Below are 15,546 nucleotides of genomic sequence, written 5' to 3' on the forward strand. Positions count from 1 at the left end.
GCTGAAACTCAAATCGCTGTGCGTAATGTCTCCATTGGACGTTGGTACTTAAGGTGTTGTTTCCTTAGGAATACCAAATAAAGTTTTTGTGTTCCTAGAGTTGTATATGACAGTTTTTCAAGTTAGAGTGAGCTCAGCATTGTTTTTAACATTGTAATAATTACTGTTTACTGCCGGACCCTTGCCTTTTTTTATACTGCTAACACAAAGTATCTGTAGACTGTTAGCACAGTGGTCCAAGGCTCTGATCTACAATGAAATGCAAAGAACACAGAGCAGGTAAGGTCCTTTTATCAGTTCTTTACATCTCTGTGTGAAACAAGTGTGATAAGGAACAGAGGAAACGGCCTAAGGGCTCTAAGCAGGTTAGGAAGAAGCTGGCCTCTCTAAAAAGGCCCGGGGTGGGGGCGCAGGCCAGCTTTCCAACTCATACCTTTTGCCAAGTGCTATTATTTGACACCATCATTCTCACTCCATCTTGCTCCAATTTCTTTTCTTTTTTTTTTTTCTTTTTTTAATGTCTGTGCTTTCTTTTACTCTGTCATATGTGATTTTAGTTTTCAGTTGCTTTTCTTTCGGGGGACTTGTTTTAGGTTTTTTATGCCCATATTCATTAACATAGAATAAATTTTAGTAACAGCAATGATTGAATGCATAAGATGTATTAAGTATAAGGATAGAAACTTTATAAAACATCTCTAATTTTAACAATAATTCAGTAAGGAAAATTCTTTCATGTTAAAAATTAAAAAAAAAACACAGGAAGTAACTTATCATATAATTTAGCAAATGGTGGAGTCAGATGAAAATCAATATGGCTATACTGTCTGTGCCCTCTCCACTATCATATGGTGCCTTTGTACACTATGTATGTTTATAAATGTGTGTGTATACATATACACACACATAAATATACACATATATGACACACACACACACATGCACGCACACACCCATCCACCTCACAGCTGACTTCCAGAGTTTTTGCAGTGCTTGGAAACCAGTGAGGCCAGGTCTTCCTTTCCAGACATGCCCACCTACCTGCCCTCCCTTGCCCTGTGACTTGAAATCTTACAAGTTGCCATTTACACAATAGACGTATTCTTCTCTGTTACAGTTTCTGAAAATGAAACAGAACTTTATACCATTTTATTTTTCAAATAGAGGATTTCCAGGGTTGGACTTACTTTACATTTGCTTTACTTCTCACTGGCTTGTCTTTAACTGCACTATTTTCTTTATCATTATCTGCTCCTTCCCATAAGGAGCAACACCCCTTTCATATTGTGTCCAATGAAGCAGTTTCTCATTTCTGAAATTTTAAGATGGAAAAAAGAGGGGAGGAAAGACCATGTAGTGATTTAAGACGACGATTCTGGATTGAAGCATCTTGCTACTTAGGAACGCTATATTTCATAGTGTATTTGCAGAAATGCCTCATGGCACAAACTCCTATTTCATGTCCTTGAAGGCCAATGGGTTAGCAGAGTTTCTGTTTCAGTGCCTGTCTGATCAATAATCCTATGACTTTTTGGAATTGCCACCTGTCTTCTGTTAGATTTTTATTGTGTTGATGTGTAGTGACTAATACCTACATGTACATATTTTCTGTCTCCTGCAACTGTAAATTGTTTTAAAAATATTTCTGCAGGTGTTTAAATTTATTTATATAAAACATTTTCCTTGATTTCATTGGAGACATACATAAATCAATTTCACTGGAAAAATAATTGGAATTTAGTGTAACTTCCCTTGGGCCTGGTTTTTAACTCAACATATAATAATAGGACACTAGCTATGTGGCAGGCAATATGGTAGGCACTGATTAGAAAGATAAATAAGATATGGACCCTGCCTTTATACAGAGCTCACAATCTTTAGGATTGAAATGGTGGTTAAGAGCATAGATTTTTGTCACCATTCTGTCTTAGTTTGAATCTTCTTACCACTTGTTAGATGTCAAATTATTTTACTTTTTATGTCTGAATGTTCTCATCTGTAAAATGGGGATAATGCTAAATGTTACTTTAAGACTTATGTGAGGATTAAATGAGATCATACATGTAAGGTACTCTGAGCGGAGCCAGGAACATATATCTTAAAAATTATGCGTGTTATTATCATTGACATTACTATTATTATTATATGAGTCACAAACAGCTAAATACTGTAATACTCTACAATAAGTATAAAATAGAAATGTGTTCAAGAGGAGGGAGTACAAAACTCCTTCATGAGCTTACAAGGAAGTTTTCATAAGAGAAATGAAACTTGAGGTCTTGAGGAAAATGTAATATTTCACTAGATTTACAAGAAAAATCATAACATCATAGGCAGCAAAAATAGCATTTGAAAAGGCAGGAAGGTTTGAGAAAATATGCCCCATTCAGCAAACTGTGGTTGGGGCCATGTGAGGAATTGGTAGTAGAGTGTAATGTAAAGGGTAAGGTCACAAAGAGCCCTGGGTGATATACTAAGAATTTAAGACTTAATCATGTTGACATTGGAAGCCACAAAGGGATTTTTGAAAAGGAAACTTGTGATCAGATTTATATTTTAGAAATATTACCTGAGCACCAATATAGAGGATAGATTAGAATGTTAGCTGGAGGAAAATAAGACATAGATATAAGTCCCTCCCTGCCTTGGAAAAACAGACAAGTACTTTTACTAAGGAGAAAGAGTCACCAGAAGAAGAAAGAGATAAAAGAAATAGAGGAAATAATTTCAGAATTCCTTTGAGATGAAAATGGGTCTAATAACAGCATGTAAAAGGATTAATTCTCCAGAGGAAGGAAATGCTCATAAATTGCATTAGGCTTGAACAGAGAGGTTGAGTTTGCTTTTAGCAAATTTTACGACTTAAAACTTGAACAAGACTCTTATCTTCTGAGTCCATTTTATTCATTTGTAAATGAGAACGGCACCTTAGTCTGCAACAAGGGTTTTTCCTTTTTGAAAGGTTTATTGATATATAGTTTACACATTGTAGAATTCACCCATTTAAAGTACACAATTCAATGATTTTTAGTATATTTATAGTATCGTGCAAGAATCAGCATAATCTAATTTTAGAACATTTTTTTGTTACCCGAAAAAACACTATAGCCATTAGCAGTCACTCCTCATCACCCTCATCTTCTCTCCCCATCCCTAGCCATAGCTCCATAAATACTAATCTGCTATCTTCAATATAGATTTATCTATTGTGTAAGTTTCATATAAATGGAATACCTTGTCTTTTGTGACTTTCTTTTACTTATTCTGATGTTTTCGAGATTCATTTATTTTGCAGCATTCATCAATACTTCATTCCTTTTTATAGACAGATAATATTTCATTGTATGGATACACTACATTTTGTTTATCTATTCATTAGTTGATGGATATTTGGATTGTTTCCACTTTTTGACTATTATAAATAATAATGCTATGAGCAGTTATGTACAAGTTTTTATGTGGACATATGTTGTCATTTCTCTTGAGCAGAATCTTAGGAGTGGAATTGTTTCTTATAAAAATTTTGCATTCATATGGTAATTCTGTTTAACATTTTGAGAAACTGCCAAACTGTTTTCCAAAGTACTATTTTAAATTCTCACTAAGAAAGTTCTGATGAGAACTAAAAGACTGAATCAGAGTAATAGTCAGAGAAATAAGTAAATGCTAAAGTACAACCTATGGCTACTTTAATTATCCTGTTTTGTCTAACTTCTCCCAGAAAGCAAGCAGTAAAGAAACATTTAGTATGCATTAAATAACAAAAACAAAAACAAAACTAAACTGAAATTTATTAACATTCCACTCTTACATTTGTTATCGACAAATAGAAATAAAATTCATGAGCCAAAAACCCAAAACCTAAAGTCCAGGTCACTCTTTGGATTTCTTTGAGTATTTCCTAGACTTAATGTTTGTGGCTCATGGACACACATTTTGCTAGTAAGTCTCTAGTAATGCTAAGAACAGATGTTGAGTCTGGTATATTTAAGTTAACTCTAGTTAGCTGTTTCCCTCCCATGATTATTAAATTTTATTTAAGGGTTTTAAAAGATGGGTGGCAGAACTCACAAAAGGTATCTGAAACGTCAAAGACCACAAAGTTAGAGAACTTTTAAAAATAGCTTTAAGGAAGGTGACGTCGTAAAAGTAAAAGAAGGCTTAAGAGTTGAAGGATAAAAGTTGTATTTATAAATACAACTATGCTAAAAATATATTAAAATAATAAAAAACAATTGAGGAAAAATATATTGTGTCTGTAAGTTAATTCCTGTTATAAATGAACATCGTTTCTATAGGACTCTATATTTTTTGAGCCTCAATGTATTTATTCTAAATTTATTTGAAACATTTGCATTGTGCTCTGAAGAAATGAAAAAAAAAAAGTTTTAGGTGTCCCATTCCCTTCTCTACTCCCCACTGGTCAAGTAAGCCCCTGCTGCGAGGGCATTTCTGTTGCTTCTGAAATCCTGACATAAACACCGATGCCATTTCTTTTGATATTTATGTTGAGCGATGGCACAGAAACCAATCAAGTGGAACACCAATGTGTCCGGGCAGTCTCCAAGAGTGAGGTAATGTGAGGGCTCGTTGCTGTGGTGGATCAGTCATTGGGCGGAACTCAACCGCTCTGAGTCTCACCTGCCAGCGGAGGCGACGGGTGTGGGGAGAGCTGCCTGCAATCTGTCCAGGAAGTTGTCCCCGGCTGGGTGGCTGCCTTCAGGCCTTTGCGCTTGCACGTCTCCGCTACCTCCTGGTCAGGGCAGCTGCTGCTGTCAGGAGGGTCTCGCGCAGGATCTGCCAGTGGTCCAGCTCGTACTGGGTGGAAGCTTGGTCGCTTGTGTGGGACTTTGGTTAGATGGTGAAGCCAGAGGGCTCACTGACGGACAAGTAGGCCTTCACGGCAAACATGGCGGTGTCAGCCACCTGAGACTTCTCCAAGGCATGGCCCTCCTTCCTGTTCAGGACACCATTGATGCCGCCCACTACTCGTTCTGGACACTGCATCTCCACCAGGTGGGTGGGCTCCAGGAGGCAGAGCTAGTGGTCAGCACGTAGTCACAGAGGCAGCGCAGGTCGTGGAGGTGATCTGGATGGCGTCTGTGCACAGCGTCAAACTGCAGACATCGAAGCGCACGCCGTGAACATTCTCCACACACAGCACCTCTAGTGGAAGCCCGCCACCACCCTGCCTTTGATCTCTCTGAGGTACTGCACGCCCTTGGTGATGTCAGTGAGGATGAAGGGGTGATGCCATCAGGCCCCAAATACTAGATCTTTCAGGCCTCGACTGCCTCCCACTTATACTCATGGCCAGGTAGCTAGCGCTGCTGGAGCTCTTGGCAGGGGAACACCTCACCCTTGTTGATGCCTTAGGCCAGGCCATTGTGGAAGGGCTGAGCCCTCAAGTACAGCTGACTGTACTTGCTGGGGGTCTGGGATGGGGAGAGCATGTTCCACTCCTCGCTGATGGTCTCAGGGTGTGAGACAACTGAGTTGGATTTCCTGATAGGAATGTACACATGGTCCTCCTTCAGGTCTTCCAGCGGGATCTCCAGGTGCAGCTCACTGGTCCCAAAGATTATGTGCTTCCCCAGCTCCAGTGATACACAGCAGCATGGGATCTGATTTGGCCAGCTGCTTAAGACCCTTTACCAGTTTGGGCAGGTCCTCCAGGTTCTTTACTTCAACCACAACACTAATGATGGGACTTATGCTGAACTATATCATGTGCATGGATGTGGGCATGTTTGAATGTGGTGACTGTACTGGTCTTTACCAGGAACTGGTCAGAGCCCTCCAGGCTTGCGATGTTCCTGCAAGGCAAGTCCTGGATGGGCTGGCATAATGGCCCAAATCAGAAGACTTGTTCTCTGGATTAGCTATAGGTACAGGTCCTCTTTCTTCCCTGGCATGTGGTTGAGGGTGTGTATTGTGGTGATCATTTCACAGTATATACAAACATTGAATCATATGTTGTATACCTGAACGTCTGTCCTAACCTTGAGCAGCCATCTCTCGGGCACATGCCAATGATTTCATAGATGTGTAGGTAACAGCAATTGTGGTCAGTCTGACCCCCAAAATGACTGGTTTTTAATTGGGGTACATAGGGGTATCATCTGGGAGTGTACCCCGCACCCCCAAGCAAATACATATTCCAGGGCCTTAGCACAAACCAATTGCATTAGAGTCTGCACACATTCTCAGACATGTTTGGTATACAGATCAATGAAATAAAAATTCCTCAGGTCATTCATATTATTATTGATCATAACTTCAAGTCTGGCTTTAAGGAGTTTAGCCTGCTTGGATCGTCATGGTTATAATTCTCCCTGTCCCCTTTTTAGAATGACATTAAGAAAAAGAAATTACTCCTTAATAATAAATATGTGATATGTGGATTTATATTTATTATATCTAATATAATAAGTCTAGTCAAAGAGGAAGGCTAAAGAGGAGCACAAACCTCTAAATTGCATTAACAGAATGGTAGTGGACTTGAGAAAAGATGTTAAGGACATCAAAAATATTTTGAAGCTTTGGTCAGAAGTAAGGAAGAACAAGGAAGAGATAGGTCTACTTAATGGAAAAAAGTTTCTGAAAAATTTGGTTGATTTTACATTTGGTTTGCTTCTCTCTTCTTCATAATCAAACACATAAAGAGAAATTAAAATGTAGGATAGTTAGGACCCAATAAATGAGAATCAAACTGCTCTGAAAGGATTAAGTTGGGAAAGACAGTATGTATTTTGGATGACAGAGATGAAAAAAAATAATCTCAGTAGAATGACCACGACTAAGCATGGACATTTTTGTGGCTAAATTGTAATCTAGCACTTGAGTTTAAAGAGTCAACTACATAAGCAAAGACTATGTAATACCTAGTACAGTAGGAATTCATATAATTCACTGAAAGAGTATAAATTTACTGAAAGAGTATAAATTTACAGTGTGGTATGGTTATCACCATGTCTATGGTAGAACTATAGTGGCCTATACAAATGAATAGTGCCATTGTTTTAGTTCTATTGAGATTTTATTTGTTTGTTTGTATTAGTTCTGTTGCTGAACTAATATAGTAAAACTCAGAGCACCTCCTTGTCAGAGGTATGTATCCTAGTCCCTTAAGTTCCCATTTTGAGCTCCTGAGATATCAGTGTCAGCAAAGCAGTATCTTTTCCTCAGAGGTCTGAGTCCTAACTGTAGTATTCCTCCCATGAGCTTCTAAGTTCTAATATTTTATCCTCTTCCTCTGTTCAGCTTTAGGGTGGCAGCTGCAGTTACTACCTCTGTAATACCTTAGTGTTCCCTTTGCCTTTTCAGTTTTCTAATACCTGGGTAACAATTCTTTTAATTAAATTCTATTAAAATAACTGTAGTTTCTGTCTTATGATTGGACCCTGATGATTACAACCAAAGATGAGTAGATTATGGAATATGGGTAATTAATAGATCTTTTCAAGTATTAAAGGCTTGTATGTGAAAGAAATATATTTGATATTCTTCACAGTGATGGTTTTTTTATATTTCCTTTTTGGAGGTTGCCCCCATACTGCACTACCATAAATAGTCATATTCTAGAGCACATGACCTAGTTCCATGGCCACAACTGATTGGACCAGGGTGCGCACTTTACCTAGGGACAACAGATTTTAGGCTGATCTAAGTGCCTATGAGAAAGTTTGGCATAAAGCACTTTGTTCAAAGATACTGAGCCAAATGGATTCTTTCTTTTTATGATTTTGAACCAAGATTCTCAATTCAAAGCTGGACCTAAAGAAGCATGTGATGCAGTTGAGTCGATTACTAGCAGAGTGTTAGTGGCTTATGAATTCCTGTCATGGAGTTTTTCAGAGACATTTGACCTATGAATCACTCTCCTCTACCCTCAGCAAAAGCATTTCCATAATTAAGTCTGGGTTTACTCTGTGAGATGGCTATATTCCTATCATTTGTATGTTCGAGCAGAGCATAGATGCCTGTCAAGATTGCTGGAGATTTCTTCAGTGAAATCTGTTCATGTTAGAATATAAAACATGCATGTATTTCTGAGCTCTGCTCTAGACCCATTGAATAAGAATATCCTAAGAATGGGGTCAAGTCATATACTTTAAAAAATAGCAGCAATATTAACAAGAACAACCTCCTCCATGTTGTGCTGAAGTAGTTGGTCTGCAGATCACTCAGATATGGGAAGAAAAGGACTATATTATTGTTTTGGGGCAGTTGTCAAACTATCTCAACACTTAGTGTGTTACTGTTTTTATTGTATCATGACTTTGCGGGTCAGTAATTTAAGCAATCTCTGCTGGGCAATTCTTCTGCAGCATCTGGTATTGAGTAGGGCTACTTGGTGATACTTAACTGGAAACTAATCTCATCTGGAGTTCAAGATGGCTTCATTCATATACCTGGCATCTTGACAGGGACAGCTGAATCCCTCTTCTTCTCCACAAAATTTCAGGACTTCTCCTTGAAGTCTTTTCAGCAAGGCATTCGAACATCTTATGTGGTAACTTGACATTATGTGGTAGCTTGGGGCTGCCACATGCAGGGCAGAAACTGGCAGTCCTTTCAAATGGTAGGCCTGGCTCTGACATATGGTTAAAGCAGTCACAAGCCAGCCCAGATTTCAGGGGAGGGAAAATAAACCCATCTCACAATGAGAGAAGAGTTAAAGAAATTTGTGGTCAGTTTTAATCCATCACAAAGCTCTCTTAATTTGTTGCAAATTATCTCTTTAAATTCTTAGTGGTTTGAATATGAGAAAGACAATTCCAGTATCTGGGAACTGCATGAGAAGGCAGGCCAGGCAGGGCATGGTTAGGCAAAGGTATTTCTGGCTCGTCCTCTATAAGAAAAAGAAGTAATGAATGCACAAAAAGAGGGAGATACATCAGAGGTAAATTCATCTTAAGCAGAGTTTCTAATCAGAGTAGCCTACCAGAATACCAGAATAAGATAGCAAAGAATTTGAGTCTCTAGGTTACTCCAGGGTTGGAAGTAAGTAATATTTGCTGAATTCTCACCAAAAGTATGCCAGTAAATGCTACTCAAGCTCCAGTAATAGTGATAGTTACTATTATATTAATTAGTCACTCTTTCAAGTTAATATGAATATATACATTCTTTCCATTGAAATGGTCTTTGTCTTTTAACTGAGAAGGAAAGAGGAGAAATGTTTTATTAAAATTCCTTTATATTTTTAAAAGGTATCGTAAAATATGATAAATAGGATCACTGTGATAATTTTTCTTGGAAAGCCGAACTGACTTCATTTCTCTTATTGTAACTAAATTTTCTGAATTGCCTTTCTTAAAGTTATAGTAACTTATTCTCATTGAAATATGAAGCATGCTATGATAAACTTGTTTTCCTCCTTTATTGTTGTGAAATTGTTCACAAATTGCATTTGTGAGTTGCGAATATGCTGTTAGTCTTATTTACACTTGAGAGCTGATTAAACATGTTTTTGTTTATATTAATTATAAAGCTCAGGCTTTTGGGATTACTATTTGTTTTTGTTTTTATTTATTTAATTTTCCCTCTTGGTAGGGATTGGTTATTACTTTGCTCCAAACGGCTGAGTGACTCAGAAATGAAATTGACATAGACTATTCAATATCAAATATTTTGATTTAAATTAATAGCATAAAAGAGAATTTCAATGAAAATGCAACGTCATTTAATAAATTAACGTGGGACAAACTCAGGCTAAAGGTTGGTTTAACAAAGTTGCTTGAGGTTTTGGTTTGTTGAGTTAAAGACTAGGGAACTAAATTCATTCTGTGTATACTTTCTCAAGACATTAATTCTAAGAATACTGTATCTCACCCCCAGCCCCTCACCTCCTCAGGTATAGAACTCTCCAAACATAATACGTGTTCCTGGCATGTATTCTTCTGGTGACTTGACGGATTGGAAAAATTATGTCTTAAGGGAAAGTCATCTCTTTCCTTTATGGAAGGTGATTAATATGGATGCCTTTTGTGCAACATTTTAAATTCTCTGGCCATATTTTTTATTCCAACTACTGCTACAATAACCAGTTCTTTGCAGGTTTCCAGCATCTTCATGAATGTGAACCTGAGCACCTTGCTAGTTTATCTCAGAGCCTCGGACTTGAACTGAGTGCCTCCAACTTCCTGGTCCTGACCTTCTCTGATATCACATCATGGAGACCTCTTTCGTACTCATGCATGAGCAGCCTTGATGTGGTGGGAAGTAAACAAATGGATAAAGGCTTCTCTTTCTTTTCCAGTGGACAGATGATTCCTACACACATTTCTTAAGCTTCTCAGATTATTACTGATGGATGGAGTAACCAATTTCCCATAGTAGTGAACAACTACATATTGGCTTTCTTTCTTTACTTTTCTGTTTTATTCCCCTGTCCATCATTCCTGTTACCCGTAATAGCTAACACATAAATCTTTCCCTGGTATCTGCTTTTATTGGGAGAACCAGAGCTAAGACAGAGCCTGTAAAACTTGTTCCTTCCATTGAAATTATCAATAATGTGTTAGAATTTAATTAGGGCATGTTTCCTCAAAATTGAAAACAAGAATATCTCAATATATGAGACTTTGTGTTCAGCACCCTCTGTCATTCATCTTTGTTTTGTTTGTTTTCTCTCTGCTGATACATCTATGACCTTTGTTCTATTGACACACAGACAAGAACTTTTGGAGAAACGCGTCTGCTTATGAAGTTAAATGTTGGAGAAAAATATTTTGAACTTCAGATATCTGGAAGTTTTTATGAAATTTTTAGTTAATTTACTCCTCCCCACCCCCAAATAATAGAATAGCATTGAATGTGGTAAAAATCGAACTGTGCTTGCATGCGTGCGCGCGCGCACGCACACACACACACACACACACACACACACACACACACTCACTCACTGGGACAATTAGATATCCCTGTTTACCTCATGTGCACATCTTTGGGATGGGGGTGGAAACCGGGGTACCTGGAAAAATCCCATTCAGATGTGGGCAGAGCATGCCAACTCCATTCAGATAGTGGCCCTGGTTGGAATTTTTTTTTTACTAACGCTATCACAAAAAGATGTTGAAGAAAACAATGTTATTTGAGGAACCACAGTATTATTTTTTAGTTAATACATAGTTAAATGAATATGACTCTTACAGGTAATGACTTTCCATTTAAAAAATTTTTTTCAATGAGAAATTTTATATTTAAGCTATAGTAAGTATTGCCTGACGGCTGAAAATTTTATTCTTTCTATTCCTAAAAGGGATGAAGAGATTTCAGATGATTCGGTTCCAGCCTTGGAATCATAATGGGTCCAGGCAAGAGCACTCTATACAGTTTTATCATTTCCTTTCATGTTTCATCACCAAGCCTATTCCCTGTACCTGCCTTCTATACATCTTTCACTCGTTTATCTAATGTATGTTCTTTTAGTTTTCTACAGCATGTATGTATGTATGTATGTATGTATGTATGTACGTATATCTGTAAAATATGGATACAACTTTTCCTTGTGTGTATATTCTTCATAACAGTGATGTACTCTAAACTTCATTCTCTCAAAAAGGTGTTCCTAAAATATTAGTTACTATATATAGATCTAGTTCATTCCCTTTGATTGCTTCATTGCTTTTTATTTTATGCTTATAGAACATATTATTCACATTATTTACTTCCTCCTCGTGCATCTGTGTGTTTCTCTGGCACATAATCCAGAGCCTTGTGCATGCACTATATTACTGAGTACTAATAGTTTATACTCCAAAATGACATTTGTCCTCTCACAAACAAGATTTCATGAATACTCACCAACAAAAGATAATACTTGATAAGCTATTTCTACCTACTCAGGGATGTAAAAATGATACCAGATTATTATCTTAATTTACATTTCTGTTATTAATGAGGTCGAGTGTTGCTTTGCATCGTTATTATTAGCCACCAATCTGATCATCACCAGCCAGTACTTCTGTTTCCTTGGTTGACTCCTTAGGATCTTCCTGAATTGTGAATATTGGTGTGTTAGAAAGCTCAATATTTGAACATCTTCTAAATCTATGGTTATTCTTTTGGATTTTAAAGCCATCAGTCTAGATGTGATGATGATCTGTGTCCTGATGACTTCCAAATTTGTATCTTTAGGCAAGGTTTTTTTTTTTGTTTTTTTTGTTTTTTAAATATCCAGCTGTCTCCTTAATATGTCCTCTTGGATATTCAGTGAGTATCTTAAAATTTACATTTCCAAAAGTTAACTCCAACAAAGCCTTACTCATCTACCAGTCTTCCACCCTTTCACTAAATGCACTAAAAAATCCTGAAATTTTCTTTGACTTATAACATTCTCTCATAGTCCACCACCTATCCATCAGTTAACCCTCTCTTGGCTTTATTGTCATTATATATCCAAAATCCAAATGCCTTCTTTATACTTCAGCCATTATCCTTCTGGTCCAAGCCACCATCATCTCTTGCATGGATTATTGCAATAGCTTCCTAACACAGCCGTTTGCTTTAATAGAAACACTAACCTTTCAAAATATGTTTTTTACCTGGCTTTAAAGCCCCCTGTATCTTTTTATGGCATTTATAGTTAAAACCCAAATCCTTATAGCGACAAAAAAAAAAGTCCTATATGATTGTTCTAACCTTACCTGTACGTATGTACTTGCCAACTGCATTCCAGCCACACTAGCCTATTTGATATTATTGAATATACAAGTCACCCTTCCATCTCAGGATCTTTGTAATTTCCTGTCTGGAATCCTATTTCCTTGGGTAGCTTCATGTTTATTTACTTCTCTTCTTCCAGGTCCCGCTTAAATGCCACCTTGCTTTTTAATTCCTTTTGTCCTGATTTACTTGGAAATACTCATTATTACATGATATCTTATGTTTTCTTTTTTATAGTGTGAATTTTCTTTAATTGTATTGTTTTAGAATATAATCTGCATGAGGGAAAGGACAATTTTGATTTGTTCTCTGCTCTAATTCCACTGCTTTAGAACAGTGCCTGGTATTAAAAACATATTAGTAAAATAAAGAAATGATCTTGCTTTTATCTAAAATTATATTTTAGGTGATGTTAAAATTAATATACAGTTTTCTTTTGGTTCATGTTGGGTTCCTATTCTTTTCATTTAAAGGTATATATTCTTTTAAACCTTGCTTTACTCCCAATATTTCTATATCCTCATCCTTTTAAAAATGTGTCACTTCTGGACAGTTTAATGTGTATGTGTGTGTGTGTGTGTATTTTAAGAGCAGTTTTAGTTCACAGCAAAATTGAAAGGAATGTACAGAGATTTTCCATATATCCCCTGCTCCCACACATCCATATCCTTCCCCATCATTATCACTCAACAAAAGAGTACATTTTTCACAAGGATGAATCTACATTGACACATAATCACTCCAAATCCATCATTTACCGTAGAGTTCACTCTTGGTGTTGTACATTGTATAAATTTGGACAAATATATAAGACATTTATCTACCATTATAATGTCATACAGAGAATTTTCACTGCCCTAAAAATCCTCTGTGCTCTACCTATCATCCCTCTCCCTAATCCAACCCATGGAATCACTGATCTTTTACTGTCTCTATAGTTTTGCCTTTTCCAGAATGTTATAGAGTTGGAATATCACAGTATGTAATCTTTTCGGATTGACTTCTTTCCCTTAGTAATATTCATTTAGGTTTCTTCTATGTCTTTTTATCACTTGATTTGTATATATTTTTAAAAATTCAAACTGAGAACACTTCATTTTCTAGAAAGTATGTTTAGCCTGTTTTTATTTACTGTAATTTTAGTTATGCTAAGACTTATTTCTATAATTGTTTTTGATGATTTTTATTTACCATGTTTTCTATTTCTTATTTTCTTGTCATTAATTAAAACAAAATTTCTCCTGGCCTGAAAATTATATGTTATATTTGAGACTTGTAATTATATATTTTTCTCTTCAATGTTTATTGTCCCATCCAAAGGAACTCCTTTGCCCTGTATTGATATTGTAAGGAGTTTTAGGATCCTATTGTATTTCCTTATTTAGTTACAAAGTAAGTTACGTAAGTTATTTGCAACATAAAATTTACTTGCTTTTCATTTTTCTTCTTGCAAGAATATATATTTTAAATAATCATTCTAAGAGGATACAAGTATGATAAAATTTCTGTGAATTTTAAAGTTGAAACTTTATTTTACCAATAATGGATATATTAGTTCAGATAAATATTAAAGTCATGGTTCAATTTTATTTCCCTTCAATATTTGCATATCTGGAGCTACTGAAGTGACATGAGACTATAACTTTTTTATTCCTTGGTAGCGATCTGATTTTGGCATTTTCTTTGGGGATATATGTTTAGGTGTAATTTTTGTTTTTTGATTATTTATCCTAATACACTATGAGCTCTATGAGTCAAACTAGGCTAACTGCAACCAACAACCAAAATCTAAGTTAGGAATTTTAAATCAGTAAAGGTATGTTTTCGCTTTTACCACAGTCCAGATAGTTGTTTGGCAGGTAGTTACCCAATGTGGTCATTCAGTTACTGTAGCTCCTTTGTTCTAGAATTAGTATTTAACTCCATCTAGAAACAAGAGAAGAGGAGGAAAATGTAGTCTTCTTGTGTGCCCAGGAGGTCAGTGAACCATTTTGGTACAGATAATTGTCGCTGTCACAGAACACTATCAAATTGAAGCCTAAAATAAAGCCTTTTTAGTTTTGGAAAGATTCTTGGTTATAATTTTATCAACTATTTTATTCCATGTTTGCACTCTATTTTCTCTTTTGGTTTTCCAGCTCAATGAATTTTGATACTTCTATTTTTGTTCTCCAACATTCTTGTCTTTTTTTTTTTTTCTTATCTTTACCCTGCTATTTCTTTATCTTTATTTATTTATTTTTTATTTTTTATGCCTTCTGGGAGAGTTCCCTGACCCAATCTTTCAATTAAGTAATGTAATTTTGAGTGTATTCATTCTGCTACTCTACTGGAGTGTTTATTTAAAAAAATCTCATCTTTCACGTCTAGTATTTCCATTTTAGAAATATCGGATTGGCTTGCTGCATGTTGTGAATATGTTCCCTTTTTCTTTTTAAGTATATTTTACTCGTTTAACATTCAGAATGTTTTAATTTTCCGAATGTCCCTTCCCTTTAATTCATTTTCCTGCATTAAAAGGTTTTATTGTCTTCAAAAATAGTTCTCATGTCCCTTAAATGTCTCTTCATTTTTATCTGTAAGCCAATCTTTATTTCCTGGAAAGAAAGGAAACAACAGGTGGCCTGGCCTGCCATCTGTTGGGTAGGTTAAAATTACCATACGATGAGTTGTGAGTTTGGGGCTTATGCTTGCCACTACCTTTTTCCCCCTATTATTGAGTGCTTTCCAGTCTCTCTACTCAGGCATTACTCTTGTCCTCAGATAGCAGCCTCTTAAATATCACAGTCCTGTGAAGTGTGAAACTTTCAGGGGACCATCTGGCTGCTGCAGTCCTAGATTTGGCTCTCTGCAGTAGCAGGATGTATTGCTTCC

At 36.4% G+C, this 15,546-nt stretch overlaps 1 pseudogene; it reads right to left on the reverse strand.

Annotated features, from left to right (window-relative positions):
* Positions 1–4,637: 4,637 nt before the first annotated feature.
* LOC105298452 lies at positions 4,638–5,945 on the reverse strand (annotated as a pseudogene).
* Between the last annotated feature and the right edge of the window lie 9,601 nt (positions 5,946–15,546).

This window comes from Pteropus vampyrus, unplaced genomic scaffold (assembly GCF_000151845.1).
Source record: "Pteropus vampyrus isolate Shadow unplaced genomic scaffold, Pvam_2.0 Scaffold153, whole genome shotgun sequence".
Taxonomy (NCBI): domain Eukaryota; kingdom Metazoa; phylum Chordata; class Mammalia; order Chiroptera; family Pteropodidae; genus Pteropus; species Pteropus vampyrus.